Raw genomic sequence first — 25,264 nt, forward strand, 5'->3', positions numbered from 1 at the left:
CGCAACCAACAGGTGGGAAAAAGCTGCCCAAATATGATCCCCAATCAGAGACAATGATAGACAGCTGCCTCTGATTGGGAACCATACCAAGCCAACCTAGAAATAAAGAAACTACAATGCCCACCCTAGTCACACCCCAACCTAACCAAAATAGAGAATAAAGGATCTCCAAGGTCAGGGCGTGACAATCATACTTAGGGTGATGTGAACAAATGCTGGGCAAGCCATTATTTTGGCCATTATTTTTGCTTCCATGGCTATGCCTGCATCCACAGGGCACGGGTGGTTTGAATGGTTTGATGAGCATAAAAACGAGATAAACCATATGTCATGGCCGTCTTAGTCACCAGATCTCAACCCAATTGAACACTTATGGGAGATTCTGGGGCGGCTCCTGAGACAGCATTTCCTACCACCATCAACAACAAAAAACTATTTTATTGTGGAAGAAATGTTTCACATCCCTCCAATAAAGTTCCAGACACTTGTAGCATCTATGTCAAGGTGCATTGAAGCTGTTTGACTCATGATGGCCCAACACCCTATTCCTTGTAGATTCGGAGGGGAGAAAGTTGTGGTGTATAAGTTATTAAAGCAATGTGCCATTACTGTCTAGGCCAGAATAATCGTTCAGTTTGACAGTTTAAATAAAAGATGCGTAACATAAAAATAGGCTGCTCCAACATCCTTTCGATCTTGATTGTCCAAATGTTTCATTGCCAAGGTTAGCCTTTCTACACTTTCCAATATATTTCAAATGACTATGCAACCTTGGTAAGGCAGAGAATGCAGCCTTCCCCAAAGAACCCATTCGATCATGTTTATCACTATAATAATGCAGGAAATAGCTCCATGAACTTTCTACTGGGGTTAAACATAGATATTCTGAATCAATGCATAGTACAGTACAGTACATATAGTACAAAAGAAAGTTCATGTCACTGTCCAAATTGCGTAAATTACCCAGTGCTCAATCCAATGTAATAGATTTCATGCCAGTTGAAGCTAGTACTGATATTTAATTCCCACACATTGTAAGGTATAGAATATACACAATCTGGTCATGATTAGTATGTGTGTGAGGGGATTAAAGTGCCCACTGTCTCGCCCCACTGTACACTGAAACCAGATCAAGGACTGGGATTTAATATGTGTTGCCTGTTACTTCAGTTCTCAGTCTCAATCTCTCTCACTCTCTTACTCTGTCTCCCAGAGGCAAAACCCTTGAGCAACTGGTGAACTTGTATTCTTGTGAACCTTTGTGTGAACTGACTCTAACAGCAATCTAGAGAAAACAGCAGGGTCTCGGCTGTGATGTCTATAATATAGAATATAATAATGACATAGTACTTGGTATAGTTAGTAGCTGTGATTTAAAAAAAACTAGTACACACACACACTTCTCTTCTGTAGCAATCAGTCCATTTCGTATCTTGATCAATATTTTTACAAGGTTATAGAAAAGATCAGTGGTCGCATTGTGTGATTTAATCTGTACAAGGCCCCTTGAAAAATATGTCAATTTTATTGTGTGAGTTTGCAGGATATGGGTTGTTGACTTTTCGCAATATCAGGAACGTTCCAGGAGACAATTGTTCATTTCTCTGTATTAAAGTGCAGTTTGTCTTGTTTTCCTATTTTCTTACTCAACCCTTTTTCTACGTACTTCTAGCTTGAGGGGAAAAAACACTTGCTTAATTTGTAAGGCATGTGTGAAAATCATTGAAGTAGCAAACAAACAAAATTAAGTTACATTAGTTACAATCTTCTCAGTTTCAAGCCCACCGTTGCCGTCAAATCAATACACATTCATGTGGACAAGAAATGGGAAGCCTAAATGACTTGTACTATTATATGTATATCCAATGTACAGTATTTGCAATATGGTTTTAATAGTACTGAACAAAATGCGTCTATTTGGTTTTGGTAGGAGAGAGATATTGTATCAAGAATCCATGACCTATCAATGACATATCCTCTCTGTTTGAAAAGAAAGTTTAATGGAAAATAGTTTGTTTTCCATTACTGGTCCTACTGGACATTGTTGATCTGTAAACAAACCTTATTCTCTTGTACGGTGATCGGTTTCAAAGCCATCTTTAAAAGCCACGGATTCTGTTTGTTTTCATTATCTTGCTGGGTATAGTTAATCTATAGATAAACCTGATTCTCTTGTATCATTATCCTCTTGTTTTCTTAGAATACGCTGATCGGATTCTAAGAACAAATCCATAATTAGATTCTATCAAGAGCCTAATTTCCGGTTTGGACAAAAGAGGCACTACTAATATCTATTTTCTTACAGACATTATTTCCTACTCTCTCTTCAGGAGGATGCTATAGGCAGAAGCTAGTCCAATCCACTTGTCTTGGACAGAATAATCACTATAAATGGGTTAAGGAGCGATGCAGCAAACACTATTACCTTCCAGGGGATTTGAGAGGTTAGGTTACATATCAATTGCGTCCCAAATGGCACCATGTTCCCTATATAGTGCACTACTTATGACGAGAGCCCCAGTGGCCCTGGTCAAAAGTAGTGCACTAAATAGGGAATAAAGTGCAATTTGGGACATTTGTCTTGGAATATCTCATATCTGAGGAATTTTAAAATGAATGAACAGTAAAGGTTGCGGTTATTTCATGCACGAGCACTGTATGGGCTAAGGTGAAATCAAGCATGCATTCCTTTCCTATCGAGTTTACTTACGCAGCTATTCATGCTATAAGTTTTGAAAGGTTAAATTCTTTCCAGATTCCAGACATATATCAACGTATGGAATGTGTGGTATGCCGCCTAGGGTAGCATATGCCATGTGATAGACAGACACATGACTGACTCCTGTATACTTTGGCATTCACGAGGCCTCCCTGTTGTGATATTTTTTTTTTGTCAAAGTTATTGGCCGGCCAGCACAGCATACTCTTATTGTATGCTAAAAGCCGTCTATCTCTGCTGTGAGATGGAAGACTACTGTCGTGTGGAGATCAGCTGAACAGGATCCGAGAGTACAGACAACTGGACTACTTTATCCGTTCTCCTGTGTGACAGATGATGGTTCCATCCCAAATGGCACCATATCCCCTATATAGTGCACTACTTTTGACAAGGGCAAATAGGGCTCGGGTCACAATTTGTGCACTATATAGGGAATAGGGTGTCATTTGTGACAGAACCTAAGACGTTTACCTGGCATACCGTACATACAGTACATTGGTGGGTCTGTATAGGCCATTGAGGTTCCAAGATATTAACTGGAGCCGGGGCATTACTTAACCCTGGCTCCTAAAGAAGCAGATGACTTTGGCACATGGCCACACTTTCCATTAAAACAACACAAAGACGGAGGATATGACCTTTGCGATTGCTTATTCCGGCTTTACTCACAAAGGCACATCGCTCCAGAGCAATCACTCACTGAACATTGTTTATGAACAATGAGCACAACCCTACTAAGAAGTATAAAATGTGTTTTGGCTCTGGATATTCTGCACTCTTCCATCTACAGTGCCTACAGAAAGTATTTACACCCCTTATATTTTTCCACATTTTGTTGTGTTACAAAGCGTGATTCAAATTGATTTAATTGTACTCTACACAAAACACTGTAAGGTCAAAGTGTATTTATTTATTTTACATTTATTAAACATGTACAAAAAAACAACACTAATATACACTGAGTATACAAAACATAAAAAATACCTGCTCTTTCCATGACATAGACTGACCAGGTGAATCCAGGTGAAAGCTATTGATCCTTTATTGATGTCACCTGTTAAATCCACTTCAAGCAGTGCAGATGAAGGGGAGGAGACAGGTTAAAGAAATACTTTTAAGCCTTGAGACAATAGAGACATGCATTGTGTCTGTGTGTCATTCAGAGGGTGAATGGCAAGACACAAATTGTAAGTGCCTTTTAACAGTGTTCAGTGTAGGTGCCAGGCGCACCGGTTTTTGCCAAGAACTGCAATGCTGCTGGATTTTTCACGATCAACAGTTTCCAAGGGTTATCAAGAATGGTCCACCACCCAAAGGACATCCAGTCAACTTGTCACAACTGTGGGAAGCATTGGAGTAAGCATGGGCCAGCATCCCTGTGGAACACTTTTGATACCTTGTAGAGTCCATGCCTGACAAATTGAGGATGTTCTGAGGGAAAAAGGGGGAGTGTGGGTGGTGTTCATAATGTTTGTTATACTCAGTGTATCTTGATTAGATAAGTATTCACCCCCCTAGACAGTACTGCTGTCAACATACTGACTCAAATCTCTAGCCACTTTAATAATGAAAAATTGGATGTAATAAATGTATCACTAGTCACTTTAAACAATGCCACTTTATATAATGTTTACATACTCCACATTACTCATCTCATATGTATATTCTGTACTCTATACCATCTACTGCATCTTGCCTATGCCATTCAGCCATCGCTCATCCATATATTTATATGTACATATTCTTAGTCATTCCTTTACACTTGTGTGTATAAGGTAGTTGTTGTGAAACTGTTAGATTACTTGTTCGATATTACTGCATGGTCGGAACTAGAAGCACAAGCATTTCGCTACACTCGCATTAACATCTGCTAACCATGTGTATGTGACCAATACATTTTATTTTATTTTATTTTATTTGATTTGATGTTAGAAACACCTTTGGCAGCGATTACTGCTGTGAGTCTTTTGGGGTAAGTCTTGCACACCTGAATAATACAATATTTGGCCATTATTCTTAAAAACATTATTCAAGCTCTGTCAAGTTGGTTTGTTGTAGTTGCTAGCAAAGACATTGTCAAGCCAATTTAACCCTTGTTTGTGTCTGTGGGACCCATTTTTAATGTTTACTAAAAGAAAAATGATTCATTGAACAATTTTTTCAACCTGAGACTCATTGGCCTTGGCTCATTTTCTGTGAAGAAAATGTAAAGTAACACATTTTCATTGAGTGCACACTGTTCACCCCCCTACAAATGTATATTACATATATGGTGTTTGGGTCCACTGGACCCGAGGGTAATAAAAGTGTGGAAAAGTGTGTGTGTAGGTGAAAAAAAGTAAAATGTAACTTTTTTTGCTGTGTGCATTCACTCTGTCTTCCTCCTCCCTGTGCTTACTGTTTCAACATAGACAGGTTCTTGGGGCTGTCTCCCTACCTGTCTGCTTGTCTCCCTCTTTTCTCGCACTCTTTACCCTTTGTTGTGTGTGAAACTACACAATGTCTTGCGGGGAACCTGCACAATGTTATTACAATACAATATTTCAATACATTATTTTGATACATTGTAAAAAATTCTATATTTTTACCCCAGCCAGGTGCAAACTGGGGGAGGGACACAACAAATAAATAGCTTTGCATGTTTGGTTCCTTACACAATCAATCAGTATGGCAAAATTAGTGGGGTGGGCCTTAGACATCTTTTTTTGCAGAGAGAATTTAGTGTGGAAAGCGCATCTTCCACTTTGGAAGATTAAGAATTTTCCGAATATGAGAATCATGTCTCTGTCAATTTAGAGTCGGACAGTGAGTTGGAAGAAGAGGATGAGATTGACCTTCAGCCAGCCCCAGGACCAGCCCGTCAGCAGCCAGCTCATCAGGAGCCTGCAGGAGGAAAAATATGAATGTCAAAAAATAGATGCAACCAGGGCCAACGCGGATGGCGGTTATTCATGTGCAGGATATAAAGTCTTATTTTGAACTGTTTATCCCAGACACCATCCAAAAAAATCATTCTGGACAGCACTAATTTGGAGGGAAGGAGTGTTTTTGGAGAGAGATGGAAGGAGATGGACCAAACTAATTTACATGCATACTTTGAGTTTCTTATCCGTGCTGGTGTTTTCAGATCCAGTGGGGAATCCACATAATCCAAGTGGGATGCAGAAACTGGCAAATAACTTTTCCATGTATCAATGTCTCTGAAAAACTACAACATTATTTCCAGGATTATCCACTTCAATATCCGAGACCCCAGACAGCTCGGCGGCAAAGATACATGCTAGCTGCAATCAGGTCAGTGTGGGACAAGTGGGTGTATAGCCTTACACTGTTTTACAACCCTGGGCCCAACGTTACTGTTGATGAGCAGCTTATGCCATTTAGGGGTCGCCACCCCTTCAGGCAGTACATACCGTCTAAATATGGAATCAAGATCTGGGCTGCCTGTGAAGCTGTTTAATCATATGCATGGAACTTGCAAGTGCATACGGGGAAGCCAGCTGGATGAGCCCCTGAGAAGAACCAAGGGATGTCCTGGACGTGACACAGGGACTCTGTGGCCATAACATCACATGCAATAACTTTTTTACTTTACACAAGCTGGGACAGCAGCTCCTCAAGACGAAGCTGACGATGGTAGGAACAGTACGAAAAAACAAGCCAGAGCTCCCATCTCTGCTGTTGAATACATGGAACAGGCCTATCAATTCCTTTAAGTTTGTGTTCACATCCGACACGTCCCTAGTGTCCTATGCGCCAAAGAAAGGCAAAAATGTGGTACTCATGAGTATGCTGCATAGGGATGGGAGAATCTGTGGCAAGGAACATTAAAAACCAGGAAACATGATGGATTACAATGCCACAAAAGGAGGAGTGGACAATTTAGACAAGCTGGTGACTGGCTACAGCTGCAAAAGAAGAACCCTATGCCACTTGTGATATTCTTCAACATCTTGGACATCTCGGCGTACAACACATTTGTCATCTGGATGGCGTTGAACCCAGATTGGAACAGAGGGAAGCTCCAGAAGAGACAGCTCTTTTTCGAGGAGGAGGATTCAGGAGGAGGATGATGGTGCCCCATCTGCCCGACCCACAAAACCAACAACTTCAATATCGGAAGTAAGTGTGAATGATGTTCTTGCATATATGTGTCTGCCAGACTCTCCTACCTTGGCCTGCTGTAACTATATATCTGAGTAAATGAGTGAGATGTTCGTCAAATTCCTGAACTAAGTGTTTTCATCATTCTAGATTGCAGCTGGTAGCAACAAGAAGCGCTGCGATGTGTGTGGACCCAAGAAGGACATGAAGACACAGTAGACATGCATCAAGTGCAAGACATACATTTGCACACACACAGTAAAACTCTGTCTCTCATGTGGTGTGTAGACCAACCTTAATTTGTGTTTAATGGGACTCATTTATAAATACTGTTTGTTAAATTTGTTCTTCCAGTTTGTTCAGTTCAAAGCAATAAACATCAATAGTGAATCAAACTGTCACGGCTGTCGAAAGGATCGGACCAATGTGCAGCGTGGTTGTAGTTCCACATTTTATTAAATCCGTGAAACTTTGCAAAACATAAATAACTGAATTTACAAAACAACAAACCATGACGCAGAGAAACAAACACTTCTCAAAAGATAATCACCCACAAAACCAAGGAAGAAAAACCCCTAATTAAATATGATCTCCAATTAGAGGCAACGAGGACCAGCTGCCTCCAATTGGAGATCATCCCCAAAACAACAACATAGAAATAGAACAACTAGAACTTAAACATAGAAATAGAAAACATAGAAAAACACATCTTATTATGGTCAGGACGTGACACAAACCTTGTTTCATTTATGTTTGATGAAGATAAACATGATTTATTCCACCCATGTCTTGATTATAATAAAAAAATATTAAAGAATAGGGCTTTCATTGATAAATATAATCTAGCAGAGGTAAATGGCAAATATTAACCATGTGTGCTGTTTATAATGCTTGTAATTGATACAAGTCTAAGTAATAAGTATTTTTACATCAATTGTTATAGCTGAATTGTTTTAAAAACCCAATAATGTTGTGGGTCCATCAGACCCACGAACATTGGGTGAATAACAAAAACATGAACACCACACATGGGTTAAGTTAAACCTGTAACTAGACCACTCAGGAACATTTAAAATAAGAAGACTGCTACTCAGTTATGTGTTGTGTTTGTATGCAGGACAAAAGTTTTACTTAAGTGCTTTATTGCAAACAGGATGCATGTTTTGGAATATTTGTATTCTGAACTGACATTCTTCTTTTCACTCTGTCATTTACGTTCGTATTGTGAACTAACAATGCAATGAAAGAATGGTGCCAGAGGGGATGGCGGTGTGTTGTGTGTTTTTTCCCATTATTTGTAATTTCTTTTGTACATAATGTTGATGCTAAATGTCTCTTATGACCGTAAAGAGCTTCTGGATATCAGAACAGCGATTACTCACCTCTAACTGGACAAAGATCTTTTCTTTAATGAGTCTGATGCGAAGGATATATTGTAGCTCCCGGACACAAATCTCTTCAATCACATGAAGAAAAGAAGGAAATACAGGGGGCGCCGATCAGGTTGGCTTGTGAGAATTTGTCAGCGAGTGGGTAACCCGCCTCTACCATCCGTTCTATTGGCCAACGTTCAATCACTGGAGAATAAACTGGAAGAGCTCCATTCGAGACTATCCTACCAACAAAACATTAAAAACGGTAATATCTTATGTTTCACCAAGTCGTAGCTGAACGACGACACGAATAATATATGGCTGGGTTTTCCGTGCATCGGCAGGACAGAACAGCTACGTCCAGTAAGACGAGGGGTGGGGTGTGTGTCCATTTGTCAATAACAGCTGGTGTGCTATGTCTAATATTAAGGTAGTCTCAAGGTATTGCTCGCCTGAGGTAGAGCACTTCATGATAAGCTATAGACCACACTATCTATATTTTTTGTAGCCGTCTATTTACCACCACAAACCAACTAAGACCGCACTCAACGAGCTATATAAGGCCATAAAGCAAACAAGAAAATGCTCATCCAGAAGTAGCGCTCCTAGTGGCCGGAGGCTTTAATGGAGCCAATCTTAAATCTGTTTTACCTAATTTCTACCAACATGTCACATGTGCAACCAGAAGGTAAAAAAAATCTAGACCAGCTTTACTCCACACACAGAGGTGTATAAAGCTCTCCCTCGCCCTCCATTTGGCAAGTCTGACCATAATTCTATCCTCCTGATTCCTGCTTACAACCAAAAACTAAAGCAGGGCGTACCAGTGACTTGCACAATACGGAAGTGGTCAGATGATGTGGATTCTACGCTACAGGACTATTTGCTTGCACAGACTGGAATATGTTCTGTAATTCTTCCAATAGCGTTGAGGAGTATACCACCTCAGTCAGTCGTTTCATCAATAAGTGCATTGACAACATCGTCCCCACAGTGACAGTAGGTACACATCCCAACCAGAAGTCACGGATTACATCTGCACTGAGCTAAAGGCTGGAGCTGCTGCTTTCAAGGAGCGGGACACGATTATTTTGTAAGAAATCCCGCTAGGTCCTCAGACGAACCATCAAACAGGCAAATTGTCAATACAGGACTAAGATTGAATCCTAACATACCTACTATGATGTTCGTCGGATGAGGCAGGGCTGTCAAACTATTACAGACTACAAAGGGAAACCCAGCCGCAAGCTACCCAGTGATGCTAGCCTAGCAGACAGGCTAAATGCCTTTTCTGCTCGCTCCGAGGCAAGCAACACTGAAGCATGCATGACTGCACCAGCTGTTGCAGACGACTGTGTGATCACGCACTCCGTAGCCAATGTGAGCAAGACCTTTAAACAGGTAAACATTCACAAGACCGCAGGGCCAGATGGATTACCAGGATGTGTACTCAGAGCATGCGTGGACCAACTGGCAAGTGATTTCACTGACATTTTCAACCTCTCCCTGACGGAGTCTGTAATACCAACATGTTTCAAACAGACCACCAAAGTCCCTGTACCCAAGAAAGAGAAGGTTACCTGCCTAAATGATTACCTCCCCATAGCACTCACATCAGTAGCTATGAAGTACTTTTAACCTCTTGACGGTCGCCTAGGATAGGGGGCGCCACAGCGCATTTTGAAAAAAATGTGTGCCCATTTTAAACGGCCTACTACTCAAACTCAGAAGCTAGGATATGCATATAATTAATACTTGTGGATAGAAAACACCCTAAAGTTTCTAAAACTGTTTGAATGGTGTCTGTGAGTATAACAGAACTCATATGGCAGTCAAAACCCCGAGACAGATTGAAACAGGAAGTGGAATTCTGAATTGCGAACTCAACTTCATCACATTGCCTATTAATCACACCGTGAGCTATGGTTCATTGAGCACTTCCTATTGCTTCCACTAGATGTCCCTAGCCTTTACAAAGTGGTTTGAGTCTCCTACTGTTAAAACTGAATGAATGAGACGCTGTGGAACGTGGTCACACGGAGAGGGCCATCACCATTATGACGCCGGCGCCCCTGGTTATCCTCCCCTTTCGAAACGTTTTGAAACACAATGCAATCGTCCCCCTCGAATCTTATTGGCTCTCTTGTTGAAAAACGCCCTGAATATTTATGTTATACAACGTTTGACATGTTTGAACGAACCTAAATGTGAAAAAAATACATTTTCTCGAAATGGCTGTCCCGCGGCCGACGGTACATTTGGATCAGCCTTCAGACGCGCTAACAAGAACAAGCTCTTGGAACATAAAGGAGTAATTTTTTCGAACAAAAATACATTTGTTGTGGACCTGGGATTCCTGGAAGTGCTTTCTGATGAAGACAACCAAAGGTAAGGGATTATTGACAATAGTATACAAGACTAGATGTGATATGCGATTGTTCCAAGACTGACCTGTAACGTTAGCCTATTTTTCAGAGTATCGCATCCCCTTTCATCGCAAAGTATGATTACCCAGTAAAGTTAATTTTAAATCTGGCATTACAGGTGCTTTCAAGAGATATTCATCTATAAATCTTAGAATGACAATATTACATTTTAAAAATGTTTTCGAATAGTAATTTAGTAAATTGTAGCTCTGTTTCATCGGATGCATTTGAGGGAAAATAGTTAGTCAACGTTACGCACCGATGTAAAATGCTGTTTTTATATATAAATATGAACTTTATCGCATACGGGACGGAGGCCGCACAGGGGTTAAAGGCTGGTCCTGGCTCACATCAACACAATCATCCTGGAAACCCCAGACCCACTCCAATTTGCATACCGCCCCAACAGATCCACAGATGATTTTTATTTCACCTTTTATTTTACCAGGTAGGCTAGTTGAGAACAAGTTCTCATTTGCATCTGTGGCCTGGCCAAGATAAAGCATAGCAATTCGACACATACAACAACACAGAGTTACACATGGAATAAACAAAACATACAGTCAATAATACAATATGATGCAATCTCTATTGCACTCCACACTGCCCTTTCCCACCTGGAATAAAGGAACAGCTATGTGAGAATTCTGTCCATTGACAACAGATCAGCGTTTAACACCATGTTGCCCACAAAGCTCATCACTAAGCTAAGGATCCTGGGACTAAACACCTCCCTCTGCAACTGGATCCTGGACTTCCTGACGGGCCACCCTCCAGGTGGTAAGGGTAGTGTGACAGGACAGAAATATTACGTATTTACCTCATTTGTTGGATATTTAACAATTCTTTACTTAACAAATAAAATATATATTTCTGTCCTACTAATGTTGTGTTAAAGGGATGGTTTCCACTCCATCTTCCTGTAGTTAGTCTGGGCATCTGGTCAAGGAAATGGGTTTTGCTAGAGATAGCTTGAGCTGACAATGAGCTGACCATGTCTCCCGTGTGACCTGAGATAGAGAGAGCCTGGAAGAGTTTAGAACAATGCCTCGTTGTCTCATCTTCCTGGCATCTGGGAAACTAAGCCGGGTTGGAAGTAAAACTACATACCGTGCCGATAACCAGGAAATGGACCAAGGTGGCTTATGGGAAGGGTAGAAGTGACTGACTTAGCATTTGTTTAGGGCATATATAAGATCTCTGTTTTTCATTATCAGTTAAGCACTCGGCAACACACATTGCAATAATTAATCAATGTTAAATAAAGAAGATTGCTTGAATAATTGTCCAAGTCTCTCTCAGTACTGACAGTTCCACGACAGTAGGCAACAACACATCTGCCATGCTGATCCTCAACACAGTGGCCCCTCCTGTACTCCCTGTTCACCGAACGACTGATTGGCCAAGCACGACTCCAAAACCATCATTGAGTTTGCTGACGACACAACGGTGGTAGAACTGATCAACGACAACCATGAAACAGCCTATATGGAGGAGGTCAGAGACCTGGCAGTGTGGTGCCAGGACAACAACCTCTCCCTCAACGTGAGCAAGACAAAGGAGTTGATCTTGGACTACAACAAAATGAGAGCTGAACATGCCCCCATTCACATCGTTGGGGCTGTCATTGAGCGGGTTGAGATGTTAAAAGGTCCTTGGTTTCCACATCACCAACGATCTATGATGTTCCAAACACATCAAGACAGTCGTGAAGACTGAAAAGATTTGTCATGGGTCCTCAAAAAGGTATACGGCTGCACCATCGAGTGCATCCTGACTGGTTTCGTCACCACCTGATATGGCAACTGCTCGGCATCCGACCGCAAGTCGCTACAGAGGGTAGTGTATACGGCCCAGTACATCACTGTTGCCAAGCTCTCTACCATCCAGAACCTATATACTAGGTGGTGTAAGAGGAAAGCCCAAAACACTGTCCAAGACTCCAGTCATCCAAGTCATAGCGTGTTCTCTCTGCTACCGGATGGCAAGCAGTACCGGAGCGCCAAGTCTCAGTCCAAAAGCCTCCTTAACAGCTTCTACCCCCAAGCAATAAGACTGCTGATTAATAAATTAATGGTCACCTGGACACGCCCCCCCACCTCTTACTTTTTACATTGCTGCTACTCACTGTTTATTATCTATGTATAGTCACTTTACCCCTAGCTACATGTACAAATTACCTCGACTAACCTATACCCCCGACTCTGTACTGGTACCCCCTGTATATAGCCACGTTATTGTTATTTTATTGTGTTTGTTTTTTCTTATTTTTTTAAACTTTTGTTTATTTAGTAAATATTTTCTTTACTCTATTTTCATAAAACTGTATTGTTGGTTAAGGGCTTGTAAGTATCGGGATTTATATCCCAAAAAAGTCAGTTCAGTTGGCGTGCTTGACTCAGTAATCCATCTGTTTCCCTCGTTCAAAATGTGTACAAATGAATCCCGTAAATTACCAATAAACTTCTTCCAAACAAGTCAAACGGCGTTTCTAATCAATCTTCAGGTACTCTAATATGTAAATAAATGATAAAATTTAAGACGGAGAATAGTATATTAATTACCGGAGATAAATAACAAAGTGCACTCCCTCACCGGAACGCGCTACAAACACTACAGCCAAAATGAGAGCCACTTACAAAAACTACAAATTCTAGCTCGTTTTTCAAAAAACAAGCCTGAAACTCTTTCTAAAGACTGCAGTTCCTAGGGCTTCCACTAGATGTCAACAATCTGGGAGGTATTCCTTTTATATTCCCATTGCCAGCCATTGTAATCAGTGGTGTACTGAAGAAAAACATTTCTGGATGGATTGTCTGGGTTTTTCACATTGCATATCAGTTCTGTTATACTCACAGACATTATTGTAACAGTTTTCAAAACTTTAGAGTGTTTTCTATCCAATATTTCCAATTATATGCATATCCTAGCTTCTGGGCCTGAGTAACAGGCAGTTTACTTTGGACAACTTATTCATCCAAACTTCCGAATACTGCACCCTATCCGAAGAAGTTTTAAACATAATATAAAAAAAGTATGTTAACCACTATTACTTAACACTGAATGAGTCCATGCAACTTATTATGTGATTTGTTAAGCACATTTTTACTCATGAACTTATTTAGGCTTGCCATTATAAAGAGTTGAATAGTCATTGATGAAGACATTTCAGCTTTTCATTGTTTTAGTTTTTTAAAATGTTCTTCAAACAAAATTCCACTTTGACATTATGGGGTATTGTGTGTAGATCAATGTGAAAAAATATAAATTTAAATTCAGTCTGAACACAACAAAATGTGTAAAAAGTAAAGGCGTGTGAATACTTTCTGAAGGCACTGTAGCTATTGTGTCTGAAAATTAATCGTCAGCCTCCTTCCCTTCTCAGGAAGATGGACAACGGAGGAAGCTCACTATGCGTATACTTCAAAAATAAAAACAACAGCAAAAACAACTATCACTGAACTTTAAAGATACAATCTGTACAATCTAGGGATGCTTCAAAAGGCTATGAATTAATCAGTAACACGTTTATCGTTGTTGTTTTCAACAATATTTACCACACTATATACCACAATATTTCTGGAACACAAGCACATACATTCAATAGCAGTAGTGCCAGAGCCCAATGCTAAAATAATTATTTCACTAAAAAGATATGTATTATGGATGTGATTCCCTCTTAAATTGCCTATGTGTTCAGTGTCATACATTTGGGGTCTGCTGATGTAAAAAGGGCTTTATAAATACAATAACTGATTTGATTTGATTGATATACTACCAAAGACAACAAAGGCATGGTGCATGTACTGTACTTCCTACAAAACGAGTTACCTTAACAAAATGCACCAGCCTGAAAGGTGCCTTGAAACTTTGACACACTAACAATTCTTGAATCTCCTCCTCCACTGACTTCCTCGAGCAGTTACATCCATTCCTGATAGTCTGTGCTAGATCTCAATAGAACAAGCCTGTTAATTTATAGGCCTGTTAATTTATAATAATAATTGAGAAGGAGCTGTCTTCGTTGAACCCAGGGCCATTTGAGTGAGTGAGGTGGTTAGCCTTTCCTTCAACCCCCACCAGTCTATTACAGTTGATACCATCGCACTATCCCCCTCTTGTCTGACTGGACATTTCTAAAGGAGGACAATCTCCAGGGTGAACAGGGTTATGAGGAGATTACCAAAGCTCTTCTCTTGCTTTCGCCCACTTCGGGGGCTCTGAGTGTGTAGCCTTTGTGTGTCTCTTGTTATTTTGATCTGAAAAAACTAATACACACTACTACATTTTAGGTTTCTTCCAGGGTCTACTGCAAGAAACACACATAATATGTATTGGACCCAGGTGCAAATACGTTTTTTTTTTCATCATCAGAAGAGACCAGATGAGGAATCAGTGGTTAAGGATAAACATAATACTTTATTGAGAAACGGTAAAGGAAGGATTACAGTTACACTGGGTAAACAACAAACACTATGTCTCAAAAACTCACTCAAGAGACAAACACACATGAAACACAATTCAATCTCCAGCAAAGGTACTGCAGGTTACCTCGGACCCGACGAGCCTCCAATAGACGCCAGAGAGTGTAGAATGGGCGACAGTCGACAAGTCGAGGGGGCGGAGGGACATGTGTGGGGGAGAGAAGGGACTGGTCCTTACCAGCTTAAGACGGGAGAAATGGAAGGATGGACAGACCCATATAGACCTGGGAAGCTGGAGATGATAGGTGACCAGGTTGATTCAACTCAGGATCTTGAATGGTCCTATGTAGTGTGGAGCGAGCTTCCACGAGTCCACCTTTAAGGGAAGATCACGGGTGGACAGCCACAATTGTTTGCCTGGTGTTGGTGTCGGGCAGATGAGAGGACTAAGGATGATTACGCTCTGATCCAGGTGTGACAACATCGTTTAATGAACGCCTCGGCTAATGGCACCCTCGCTCCTGCCTCTTGATCAGGAAACAGGGGGGGAACTGACACTCGAACAGCGACAGTCCAGTTGTCGAGTTCGGCAGTGTGTTATGAGCATACTCCGCCAAGACTAGGAACTTTCTCCAGTTGCTGGCCTGAGTGGAGACAAAGCAGCGGAGGAAGTTATCCAGCTCCTGGATGGCCCGCTCAGTTTGCCAATTCAACTGAGGGTGGAACCCCAAGGAGAGACTCACCGATGCCCCCCAACAGGGAGCAGAAGGCCTTCCAATACCGTGCGACAAACTGGGGCCATGATCTGAGACAATGTCCTTGAGAAGTCTTTGTAGTCAAAATACATGGGTAACAATGAGATCAGCGGTCTCCCTCGCTGAAGGCAACTTGGGATGAAATGGGCTGCCTTGGTGAACCGATCGACGACCACCAGAATAGTGGTAAGCCCTTGAGATGGAGGTAACCCTGTGATAAAGTCGACAGACAGATGAGACCAGGGCCGGCGGGGGATGGGCAGAGGTTGGAGCAACCCGGACGGTCGCTGATGTCCAGACTTTCTTTGAACAGGCCGCAACAAAGGATCTCACATCCTCCATCATGTTGGGCCACCAGAATTTTCACCTCAGGAACTCCAGTGTCCAATTAACCCCTGGATGCCCAATTCATTTAGAGAAGTGTCCCCATTGTAGTACTCGGGACCGGGCTGATCGCGGAACGTAAAGTCTGTTAGTGGGTCCCCCGCCGGGGTCAGGTTCTCAGGTCTGGTCTTGTCAGACCGTGGTCTCAGTACTCCATATCACAGGGGCCACAATGCGTGAGCTGGGGATGACAGGCTCTGCGTCCCTCTCCTCTTTAGAGATATCATGTTGGTGGGACAGGGCATCTGCCTTCTGATTCTTGGATCCCGGGAGAAAGGCTAGTGTGAAATCGAACCTGTTAATCTGTTGGGGATAGGGGGCAGTATTTGCATGGCCGGATAAAAAACGTACCCAATTTAATCTGGTTACTACTCCTGCCCAGTAACTAGAATGTGCATATAATTGTTTGATTTGGATGGGAAAAAAAACTAAAGTTTGTAAAACTGTTTGAATGGTGTCTGTGAGTATAACAGAACTCATTTGGCAGGCCAAAACCTGAGAAGATTCCAAACAGGAAGCGCTCTCTCTGACCATTTCATGGCCTTATTGATCATCTCTAACAAAAACAGGGGATCTCTGGCATAACGTGACGAAACATTAGCTCATTTTGTAAGTGGCCGATCTGAGGACAATGGGACGGGGCGCGCGTGCCCGAGTCGACTCAATTTTTACTTTCTCTCTCTTTGAACGAAAACCACCACTCCCGGTCGGAATATTATCGCTTTTTTATGAGAAAAATGGCATAAAAATGTATTTTAAACAGCGGTTGACATGCTTCGAAGTACGGTAATGGAATATTTAGAATTTTTTTGTCACGAAATGCGTCGTGCGTGACCCTTATTTACACTTCGGATAGTGTCTTGAACGCACGAACAAAACGCCGCTATTTGGATATAACTATGGATTATTTGGGACCAAACCAACATTTGTTATTGAAGTAAAAGTCCTGGGAGTGCATTCTGACGAAGAAGAGCAAAGGTAATAACATTTTTCTTATAGTAAATCTGACTTTGGTGAGTGCTAAACTTGCTGGGTGTCTAAATAGCTAGCCCTGTGATGCCGGGCTATCTACTCAGAATATTGCAAAATGTGCTTTCACCGAAAAGCTATTTTAACCTCTATGGGCTAGGTGGGACGCTTTCTTTCGCTGTAAATGGCGTAAAAATTGATTTTAAACAGCGGTTGACATGCTTCGAAGTACGGTAATGGAATATTTAGATTTTTTTTGTCACGAATTGCGCCATGCGCGAGACCCTGATTTACCATTTCAGATAGTGTGTGGGACGCACGAACAAAACGCCGCTGTTCGGATATAACGATGGATTATTTTGGACCAAACCAACATTTGTTATTGAAGTAGCAGTCCTGGGAGTGCATTCTGACGAAGACAACAAAAGGTAATCAAACTTTTATAATAGTAAAGCTGATATTGGTGAGTGCTAAACTTGCCGGGTGTCTAAATAGCTAGCCCGTGATGCCTGGGCTATGTACTTAGAATATTGCAAAATGTGCTTTCACCAAAAAGCTATTTTAAAATCGGACATATCGAGTGCATAGAGGAGTTCTGTATCTATAATTCTTAAAATAATTGTTATGCTTTTTGTGAACGTTTATCGTGAGTAATTTAGTAAAATGTTAGCGAATTCCCCGGAAGTATGCTAGTTCTGAACGTCACATGCTAATGTAAAAAGCTGGTTTTTGATATAAATATGAACTTGATTGAACAAAACATGCATGTATTGTATAACATAATGTCCTAGGTGTGTCATCTGATGAAGATCATCAAAGGTTAGTGCTGCATTTAGCTGTGTTCTGGGTTTTTGTGACATTATATGCTAGCTTGAAAAATGGGTGTCTGATTATTTCTGGCTTGGTACTCTGCTGACATAATCTAATGTTTTCTTTCGCTGTAAAGCCTTTTTGAAAGTGTGACAGTGTGGTTAGATAAAGGAGAGTCTTGTCTTTAAAATGCTGTGAAATAGTCATATGTTTGAAAAATTGAAGTTTTTGTATTTTTGAGGAATTTGTAATTCGCGCCACGCCTATCATTGGATATTGGAGCAGGTGTTCCGCTAGCGGAACGTCTAGATGTAAGAGGTTATTAATGCCCTCCTTGCCTGGTCTGTGAGTTTTGGTGGGCGGCCCTCTCTTGGCAGGTTTGTTGTGGTGCCATATTCTTTCATTTTTAATAATCGATTGAATGGTGCTTTGTGGGATGTTCAAAGGTTCGGATATTTTTTTATAACCCAACCCTGATCTGTACTTCTCCACAACTTTGTCATTGACCTGTTTGGAGAGCTCCTTGGTCTTCATGATGCCGCTTGCTTGGTGTTGCCACTTGCTTAGTGGTGTTGCAGACTCTTTGGCCTTTCAGACAGGTGTATATATATTGAGATCACGTGACACTTTGATTGCACACAGGTGGACTTTATTTAACTAATTATGTGACTTCTGAAGGTAATTGGTTGCACCGGATATTATTTAGGGACTTCAAAGCAAAGAGGGTGATACATATGCACGCAACACTTTTCCATTTTTTATTTTGTAGAATCTTAATTAAGAAACATGTTATTTTTTCATTTCATTATTTTGTGTATGTCCATTACATGACATCCAAATAAAAATAAATGTAATTTATAGGTTTTAACGCAACAAAAGGCACTGTAGTGGGTTATGTTTCGCTAGCCAGGGGTACCCTAGGATAAGGGGGTTCTAAGGAGCAGTGATCAACAGAAAAATAAGAGTCTCAGAATGGTTCACCCCAACCAGCAGTAGAATGGGCTTGGTCTGATATTCCACCTGACCGGAGCCAATTGGGCATACATCAAGGGCTTGAATCTGCAGAGGGATGGGACATTTCACGCAGGGGATATGTAACCCTCTGGGAATGTCTTGATCAATGAAATTATCCGCGGCCCCGGAGTCCACTAAGGCTTGAATCTGGTGCTGATGGTTGTCCCGGTTGAGGGTTGCAGGTACTAACAAACGGTGAGTGGGTAGCCGGGAGGTAACTGCACAGCTTGCCAGGGTCTCCCCCTGTCTTGGCGAAGCCCTGGCATTTTCCATCAGCTCTGGGCAGGTTGCACGGATATGGCTGAAAACTCTGCAGTAGAGGCAGCAGCCTTCGTGCATGCGCCTGTCACGCTCCTGTGGGCTCAGACGTGTGCATCCCAGCTGCATGGGCTCCTCAATGCTAGGCTCGGGGGGCTTGGGGTGCTCAAGAAACCGGAATACTGGGGTGATGTCAAAAAAGCACTGTCTCACATGTTTTCGGAGGCGGTTGTCGATCCTGATTACCAGCGTTATCAGGGACTCGAGGTACTCTCCCAGTTCTCGAGAGGCCAGTTCATTCTTGATGAAGTTAGACAACCCATGGTGGTAAGCAGTGATCAGTGCCTCCACATTTTACCCGCTCTCAGCGGTGAGGGTGCGGAACTCAATGGCGAAGTCAGCCACTGTTCTGGCACCTTGGTCGAAAACTTGTCGCAGCTCGGCAGTGAAGGCTAATATGGAGCTGCAGGATGGTGGCTGCTGTTCCCATACCGCCGTTACCCACGCCAGGGCCTTGCCCAACAGTAGAGAGATTATGTAGGCGATCATGGCCCGATCGGTGTGGAGCGAGGAGGACTGTAGCTCGAACACCAGAGATTACTGGGTGAGGAACCCCTTGCATCCTCCCGGGTGGCCATCATACTGCTCGGGGGCTGGGATCTCTGGTTCCCGGTGCAGGTTCCCTGGGGGAACTACAGCGATGCCTGTAGCACTGGGTGATGAGACTTGGGCATTGGCTCCTCCTGGGTTGGGGTTGGACTATGGTTGGAGGGAGTCGGTAAGTGCCCAGAGGGTTTCTGATATATGGAAGAGTTGTTCTTGCTACCGCCCCAGCAGTGCTCCTTGGTGGGTTACAACAGTCTTGATCTGGGTGATCTCTGCTGGGTCGATGTTGTAGGCTGAAGCTTGCTGTGACATGGTGAGGTTCGACCCAGGTGCAGAGAAGAGACCACACGAGGAATCAGTGGTTAAGGATAAACATTATACTTTATTGAGAAACGGAAGGATCACAGTAACACTGGAAAAACAACAAATACTAAGTCTCGAAAACTCACTCAGGAGACAAACGCACATGGCACACAATTCAAGCTTCAGCAAAGGACAACAGAAAACACACCTCTTTTAAACAACGTTTGACATGTTTGAACGAACTTAAAAAACATTTTTTGGGCATTTTGGTGAGAGAGAAGTCCCGCGCACGACGGTACATTTGGAGCAGCCTTCAGAACGCGCTAACAACAAGAAGCTATTGGGACATAAATGATTAACTTTTTCGAACGAAAATACATTTGTTGTGGACCTGGGAATTCCTGGAAGTGCCTTCTGATGAAGATAATCAAAGGTAAGGGATTATTTACAAAGTATACAAGAGTAGATTTGATATTCGATTGTTCCAAGATGGCGCTGACCTGTAACGGTAGCCTAATTTTCTGAGTATCGCATCCCGTTTTATCGCAAAGTGTGATTACCCAGTAAAGTTATTTTTAAATCTGGCATTGCAGGTGCTTTCATGAGATGTTAATCTATAATTCTTAGAATGACAATATTACATTTTAAAAATGTTTTCGAATAGTAATTTAGTAAATTGTAGCGCTGTTTCACCGGATGCATTTGAGGGAAAATAGTTTCTCAACGTCACGCGCCGATGTAAAATGCTGTTTTTATATATAAATATGAACTTTATCGAACAAAAGAATGCATGTATTGTGTAACATGATGTCCTAGGAGTGTCATCTGATGAAGATTGTCAAAGGTTAGTGCTGCATTTAGCTGTTTTTTGGTTATTTGTGATGCATGTGGTTGGTTGGAAAATGGCTTGGTCGGAAAATGGCTATGTGAATACTTTGACGATATACTCCTCTAACATTATCTAATGTTTTGCTTTTGCTGTAAAGCCTTTTTGAAATCGGACAACGTGGTTCGATTCAGGAGAGGTGTATCTATAGAACGATATAAAATAGTCCTATATTTGAAAAGAAAAATGAAATGTTTCTATTGTTCGGTTATGAATATGATTTTACGCTGGATGTTGATGCCGCATACGGGACGGAGAACTTCAAGAATTAACGGGGAAATCATAATGAGTAAATAGGACACACCTGAGTGTCGTTAATGTCTCTAGGACGGTCTCTGCTGCCCTCTGGTGACAGGTGGAACCATGACACAAACTGAAACCTGGTTATTGTTAGTGTTAGTCGGAGCTAGTCATTTAATGAGGCAAATCGTAATGATCAGAAGCAACAAAATGTGGTAATTGATCGTTGAGTTGATACATCTGCCTGCATCTCCAAGAGTTCTGCCCAACAGCAAACTTTTTAAATTATGAGGCAAGACAGGACTTCTCACTACTAATTGTCTTGTCTAATCTCTACGATTTATTCTTAATTATTATGAACAACATAATTGACAGTTGTTTTGTTAGGCATCTACCCACATGCCTTCACACTTATAAAGACACTACATAAAGGATAGTCAGAAACAGAGATTTAATTAACAATCCTCTTTGTTTAAACGTGTTATCGTGCATTTGTGAATAACACATATTTTCTTAATATTAACTCAGCAATACACGTCTAGTATTGAGGGTTAGACATGTCATCGTTAACTACAAGGTAAAGTACTTAACTGATATACAGTGCATACCCTTTTTCCACATTTTGTTACATTACAGCAATATTCTAAAATGGATTAACTCTCCTGCTGTGTTCCGGTCGAATTGGACCGATTTTCTCACTGAAAAATGTGTTAATTTAATCTGATTGTCATAAGGTTCCATGACTTTGTCCACACAGGGCATTTGAACACACAAAATACATCTTGATGATTTTCATTACATTTTGGGTGTTTTATTTCACTTTGTACACCTGTGGTGTTCCCGGTCAAAATGACCGGTCATTAGAAATGAATGGGTGAGACTAAAATTAGTGTATACAATTGAGTTCAGGCATGTGGACATTCATTAGATGGACACACTTCCTCTCCCAGACCCCCACATGCATGTGTGTTTGAGCACACACACACACACACACACACACACACACACACACACACACACACACACACACACACACACACACACACACACACACACACACACACACACACACATACATACACACACACACACACACACACACACCCCTTCTTGGCTTCCATGGCAACCCCCACGGGAACCTTTCCCCAATAAAATCTTCCCCCACGGAACCACACCTGCTGGCATTCTCACAAACAATTGCAACATTGTTTCAATAATATATAGAACTTTTCTTGCAGCTTTTTTGAGGCCTTGCTCACAATTCATTCTGTGGCTCACAATGACCAAACGATATACTGTATGTGAGGCCCTTGATCATATCTTTGATCAAGACACTAGTGAGGAGGAGAGAGTCCTGTATGAGCTCAGGTCAATGAGGCCTACAGGCCATAAATAGCAAATAGAAGTTCAAAACTTGTAATGTTCACAAGAATTTAAGTTGCTAAAAAGATCTAACACAACATTAGGTCATAATATATGTATTATTATGGATTTAATATCAGCTATAATGGGGCGATCATTTTGGATCGGGAACACAGAATGAATTAACCTGTTAGGGCTAGGGGGCAGTATTTGCACGGCTGGATAAAAAAAATGTACCCAATTTAATCTGGTTACTAATCCTACCCAGTAACTAGAATATGCATATACTTATTATATATGGATAGAAAACACTCTAAAGTTTCTAAAACTGTTTGAATGGTGTCTGTGAGTATAACAGAACTCATTTGGCAGGCAAAACCCTGAGACATTTTCTGACAGGAAGTGGATACCTGATGTGTTGTATTACCTTTAAACCTATCCCATTGAAAAACACAGGGGCTGAGGAATATTTTGGCACTTCCTATTGCTTCCACTAGATGTCACCAGCCTTTACAAAGTGTTTTGAGTCTTCTGGAGGGAGATCTGACCGAACAAGAGCCATGGAACGATGATGGCCCATTAGACACCTGGCGCGAGTTCATGTTGGGTACCCTCGTTCCAATACGTTATAAAAGAGTATGCATTCGTCCACCTTGAATATTATTCATGTTCTGGTTAAAAAAGGCCCTAATGATTTATGCTATACAACGTTTGACATGTTTGAACGAACGTAAATATATTTTTCCCCTCGTTCATGACGAGAAGTCCGGCTGGCTTAGATCATGTGCTAACAAGACAGAGATTTTTGGACATAAATGATGAGCTTTTTTGAACAAAACTACATTCGTTATGGACCTGTGATACCTGGAAGTGACATCTGATGAAGAGAATCAAAGGTAATGGATTATTTACATAGTATTTTCGATTTTCGATCTCCCCAACATGACGTCTAGTCTGTATCGCAACGCGTATTTTTCTGGGCGCAGTGCTCAGATTATTGCAAAGTGTGATTTCCCAGTAAGGTTATTTTTAAATCTGGCAAGTTGATTGCGTTCAAGAGATGTAAATCTATAATTCTTTAAATGACAATATAATATTTTACCAATGTTTTCTAATTTTAATTATTTAATTTGTGGTGTTGACTTGACTGCCGGTTATTGGAGGGAAACGATTTCCTCAACATCAATGCCATAGTAAAACGCTGTTTTTACAACTCTTGTAAATGTACTGTCCTAACATACTCTAAATTTATGCTTTCGCCGTAAAACCTTTTTGAAATCGTAAAACGTGGTTAGATTAAGGAGATGTTTATCTTTCAAAGGGTGTAAAATAGTTGTATGTTTGAAAAATTTGAATTTTGACATTTATTTGGATTCAAATTTGCCGCTCTTGAAATGCACCTGCTGTTGATGGAGTGCACCACGGGTGGGACGCTAGCGTCCCACCTAGCCCATAGAGGTTAACATGAAATGAACACAACAGGAGGGTTAAATAGTTTTTCCCTCATCAATCTACAGACAACACCCCATAATGGCAAAGCAAAAACAGGAACAAAAACTGGGGTAAAAAATAACAAATACTGAAATATAACATTTACATAAGAATTCAGACCATTTCTGAGTACTTTGTTGAAGCACCTTTGGCAGCGATTACACCCTCGAGTCTTCTTGTGTATGACCCTAGGCACATCTGAATTTCTGCCATTCTTCTCTGCAGATCATCTCAAGCTCTGTCAGTTTGGATGGGGAGCGTAGCTGCACAGCTATTATTAGGTCTCTCCAGAGATGTTAGATCGGGTTCAAGTCCGAGGTCTGGCTGGGCCACTCAAGGAGGACATTCAGAGACTTATTCCGATGCCACTCCTGTGTTGTCTTGACAGTGTGCTTAGGGTCGTTGTCCTGATGGTATGTGAACCTTCGCCCCAGTCTGAGGTTCTAAACATTCTGGAGCAGGTTTTCATCAAGGATCTCTCTGTAATTTGCTCCATTCATCTTTCCTTGATCCTGCCTAGTCTCCCAGTCCCTGCTGCTGAAAAACAATCCCACAGCATGATGCTACCAACACAATGCTTCACTGTAAGGATGGTGCCAGGTTTCCTCCAGACGTGATGCTTGGCGTTCCGGCCAACGTGTTCAATCTTGGTTTCATCAGAAAAGAGAATCTTGTTTCTCATGGTCTGAGAGTCCTTTAGCCTCTATGGGCTAGGTGGGACGCAGGCGTCCCACCCGTGGTGCACTCCATCAACAGCAGGTGCATTTCAAGAGCGGCAAATTTGAATCCAAATAAATGTCAAAATTCAAATTTTTCAAACATACAACTATTTTACACCCTTTGAAAGATAAACATCTCCTTAATCTAACCACGTTTTACGATTTCAAAAAGGTTTTACGGCGAAAGCATAAATTTAGAGTATGTTAGGACAGTACATTTAAAAGAGTTGTGTGTAATGTTTTGTCAATTCAAAGACAGGGTCACCAAAACCATAAAACCAGCTAAAATGATGCACTAACCTTTTACAATCTCCATCAGATGACACTCCTAGGACATTATGTTAGACAATGCATGCATTTTTAGTTCTATCAAGTCCATATTTATATCCAAAAACAGCGTTTTACTATGGCATTGATGTTG

At 41.4% G+C, this 25,264-nt stretch overlaps 1 protein-coding gene across 2 annotated transcripts in view; it reads right to left on the reverse strand.

Moving 5' to 3' along the window:
* The window catches only part of LOC106590046 (cadherin-18), a 390,157-nt gene that overhangs the window by 44,451 nt on the left and 320,442 nt on the right, over nucleotides 1-25,264 (reverse strand). The gene's annotated exons all lie outside the window — the stretch shown is intronic.

Source organism: Salmo salar, chromosome ssa29 (genome assembly GCF_905237065.1).
Source record: "Salmo salar chromosome ssa29, Ssal_v3.1, whole genome shotgun sequence".
In the NCBI taxonomy this organism is placed as follows: Eukaryota; Metazoa; Chordata; class Actinopteri; order Salmoniformes; family Salmonidae; genus Salmo; species Salmo salar.